The following is a 4,080-nucleotide window of genomic DNA, read 5'->3' as shown; positions in this document are numbered from 1 at the left end:
CACACACACACACACACACACACACACACACACACACACACACACCAAACCGAGGGCTTCGGAGTGGCCCGGTTCGAGCCCAAACGCCCAACTAACTGCTGTCACGCACATGCTTGTTGAAGTCACATTTAGCAGGTTTAAAGGTACGAACCGTAAAGTCACAAAGAACCGTCAAAAGATAATAACGTACGAAACTAAATCTGTACAATATGCTTCTTCTGTTAGTAATTTATTTGTCTTTAAACAACAAATCTGTGAATATAATTTGTGAACTACCAGGTGTGTTTGTTTGCCTACGAAAACAGACGAAAATGGGACAAAAAATGGCAACGGCCTGAAACACTTGTTTCAGATCAAGAAGTCCCAAACTTATGATGTATAGGTACACTTTTACACTCAGATTTGTTGAGTTAAGCATGTATAAATAAAAATATGTTAGGTTGAAAATGTAAACTTAGCGAACTAGAAGTCTTGCGAAAGTTACCCGTGTTTGAATGTCAATCATATTTCCACCTAAACATCTTCTTTGAGATTCCAGGCCCATCTGATTCTACGAAATATGTTTGTCTACTGATAACAGCCGTAGCTTATCTCTGTAACTTAAGCTTCAGTGTTGTTTTCTATGGATTCTGAGTGCTTTGTTTACATTGAGCACATTCAGAATTCATATCAGTTTATTTGGAAAACTACTGAAGTCAACTTTTCTAACTGCACCGTTTGATATAGTTCAGGGTAACCTTCATCCTTTGCAATAAGTAGCTTTAAAACTGACACTGTAAAGCTTTACATTCAACTATAACTTTGACCCGTTCGGACTAAATGGAAACTCTGCGCAGATCTAAAAAACCCCCCAAATTCTTGTGAAGTGAACAGGCGACAGAGGCAGAAGAAGGATGTTCCATTCCCTTAAAACACCACAAATTGCTGCATTTCAGTGGGTCTGTGAAAAAAAGAAAAAATGACTCTTAATTTAAGGTTGTAATTACTTCTGGCCAGCACTGTAATTAGGAGATGAGCCTTGAACTAGATCTAACTGGGCATGAGCAAAGCATACACACACACTACACACATGCCTACACTGTTTGATCGAAACCAGAATGAGAAAAAACAACTTTGTCCTTGAGTCATTGGCCATTAAAAAATAGTAAAAATTAGACACTTGAGGCCAGTGATTAACTCTTAGGGTTTGAGGCCAAAACCTTTGATGTCACAGAAAGCAGCGTCATCTTGCTTTCATGCTTTCATGTGACCCGACGATCCAAGCTGCTCTCTTTCATTGCATCGGCCACACTTTTCCATAACGCTCTCCAGCTGCAGCTGGACAGCACAGATAGTGGTGCTATCTGCACGTCGTCCTCAGAGTTAAAGAAGCCAGATGCATGTTGGGAGTGAAAATCAGCGTTTGCATGTGCAAATCTGAACGCCACCAGCGATCAACTAAATCCTCATCACTCAATGCTCCAATCAGCATACGAGCGGCTGTGACAGCGCTACAAGTCGTGGCTTGTGACTCGTACCAATTCGAGTAACGAGAAGTCTCACAACATCAAAGACGCAGAGCAAAACAAAAAGCTGCTTTTTGTTGATCCGATCGTTCCTCAGCAGGCTGAAGGGACTGAAGGGGTGTGAGACAAGCAAGGATAAACGAGTAGGTTTGAAGAAGCTACAAACGTTTTGTGAGTTAAATATTCAGTGCACACGTGTGCTCAAATTTACAAACAAAACATGCACACTTAATCAATTATCATGTAAGGCCTATGCAAATGAGCATGCATGAAAATAATAAAGCTTTTGTGCAGCACTGCTCTAGAGGAAATACAAAACTAGTTGGTGTGCAGCAAAGGCCTCAATCCAGGGTAATGAACAACCTGTGTGGAAACAGGTTAGTAGATGTAAACATGCTAGTCTGAATGTCAAAGCATGTCATGCAAAATAAGCCTTCAGGTGTTTTATGACAAAAGTACATCAGGTTGTAGTTTGAGTTTATTCCTTCTTTTGTTTTTTTTTTTTTTGTTTTTTTTTGCCTTCAGATTGTGTGACACAGCTGGAACCAGGGAACATTGTATACAAATGAGTCTTAAAGATCTTGTACAACTTGTTAGCGTTCAGAATATATGTTGAGAATAAGCTTACAACACTAAAATATAGTTCAATATCTATAAAACTGGATGACTTTAGTTTTTGGTAGTTTGGTTCAGCTGTAGCAATAGTTATCAATAATTATTTTCCGCAAGTTTAATCAAAATTATTATGATACTTTGGTTACAGACACACAAATGAGCGTGCACATACATGGGCAAAAACATTATTGTTCGCTCTCGCCCTTTAGCGGCGAGTGATAAATACCACCAGGAAGAAATGTAAGTGCTGCTGACACTGAAACTTCTTCCAAAAACAAAATATCTACCAGGTATTTTTTTTTGTGTGTGTGTGCTTTATGTTTCCTGGCTATTAATGTGAGATTAGTTTGTACCCTTAGTAAGGTCATGAAGATTAAAAAAGACTTTAAAGGTACTCAAAGGGCACTCTGCCAGTTGAGATTACAAAATTCAAGCTGTCCTTGTCTTTTAGAAATGTGACGACACAGTAACACAAACATGCCAAAGGAAAAAAATACCCATAAGTGATTTTTTGATAGGAAAAGTTCTCTAGCTGAAGAAAAACTCTTCAGTTTGTGTGGAAGTATGTATAAAAAAATGCCTCAAGTGGTTAAATTTGGTGTTCACAGCTTCAACAACAAAAACATACATTAAACTTTTCAGCTCCTTCCAGACACTCCGCTACAAAAACAAAACAATAAACTGCATTTAAGTCAACACATACACATGGCTAAGCTGCGTCTGATTGGCTGATGGGGTGAGACAAGGAGCTGACAGAGTGGAGAGGGTTCGCCTTTGCATTTCCCACCCCCCCACGCTCATCATCCTGTTGTGTTGCCACACGGACGGCCGGTGCTCAGCATGCTCCTGCACGCAGCTGGAATCTGACCAATTAACAGGAAAAACACTTCCTGTTTAGCTTGTGGGGAATTAGCAGTGCATGAATGCATGGCTGATATCCAGCTAAGAGGGAAGGGGAGTAAGTTGGAAATGGTTTGATTAATAGATACAACTGCTGTGTTTCTTCCAGGACAAAAATACCTGAAGAGGAAGAGAAGAGTGAGAGAGAATAAGGAAGCATCTTGCCAGGGTGAGTGGAACGATACTGTTAATAAAAACTGACAGGTTTATAACGAATCTGGCGATTTAAGTCAGATGTGGCCAGGCATCTTAATACAAACACATGCTTAACATTAGCAATACTTGGTATTTTAATCCAGAATAAAAAACAAACAGTATGAATAATGTACAAAATCTAAAGCAGCTTTTATCGCACTTTTTGAAAAGCTGCAACTAAATTCCAAAAGCAATTGTTTTGAAAGTTTTTTTGTGTGTGTGTGTGTGTGTGTGTGTGTGTGTGTTCACACCAAAACAGCTTTTTCATACATGTTTTACAAAACTCTGAGGCTGTTAACAAGACTGGTAGGAAAACAAGAGCAGCCCCTTTAATACACACTGTTACAGAGATGCTGTAAAGGGTTTCAGACAAAAAGAAAAAAAAAAACAAAGACTTGGTTAAACAAACAAGAACAAACAAAAACAGAAACTTGAGGAAGTTCCTGACATGCCTGAAATACCCATCATTCAATCGACTTAATTTACGGTTGATGGCTGAAGCTGTAATCAGTCAGGGATTGTTGTCGCCCGACATTGGCCAAGGCTATAATATTTCTACCTATGTCTGTGTGTATTTGTCCGTAGTGTTAGCAAAATATCTTATTGTAATGAAACTCACAGAAAGTAATAATTGGATATACAACGAGTAAAATAAGTATTGAACACATCAACATTTTTCTCAGTAAATATATTACTAGAGGTGCTAATGACATGAAATTTTCAACAGATGTTGGTAACAACCCAAGTGATCCATACATACAAAGAAATCAAACCATAAATGTCCAGAAATGAAGTTATTTGTAATAATGTGGAATGGCACAGGATTACTTTTCCAAGTATGTTAACCTTTATGCCATTCCAGACC

The 4,080-nt window shown here is 38.7% G+C and overlaps 2 protein-coding genes across 2 annotated transcripts in view; one reads left to right on the top strand and one right to left on the bottom strand.

The window, feature by feature from the left end:
- Positions 1-4,080, bottom strand: part of LOC106518702 (mitochondrial import inner membrane translocase subunit TIM16) — a 118,004-nt gene that overhangs the window by 38,258 nt on the left and 75,666 nt on the right. The gene's annotated exons all lie outside the window — the stretch shown is intronic.
- Positions 1-4,080, top strand: part of vasnb (vasorin b) — a 21,464-nt gene that overhangs the window by 3,377 nt on the left and 14,007 nt on the right. Inside the window, exon 2 of the mRNA XM_014010079.1 lies at positions 3,130-3,189. The gene's annotated coding sequence lies outside the window, so the exon portion shown is untranslated. The remainder of the gene's footprint in view (positions 1-3,129; positions 3,190-4,080) is intronic.

The sequence above is a fragment of the Austrofundulus limnaeus genome, unplaced genomic scaffold, assembly GCF_001266775.1.
Source record: "Austrofundulus limnaeus strain Quisiro unplaced genomic scaffold, Austrofundulus_limnaeus-1.0 Scaffold65, whole genome shotgun sequence".
Taxonomy (NCBI): Eukaryota; Metazoa; Chordata; class Actinopteri; order Cyprinodontiformes; family Rivulidae; genus Austrofundulus; species Austrofundulus limnaeus.
This window is presented reverse-complemented; position numbering and strand designations above follow the sequence as displayed.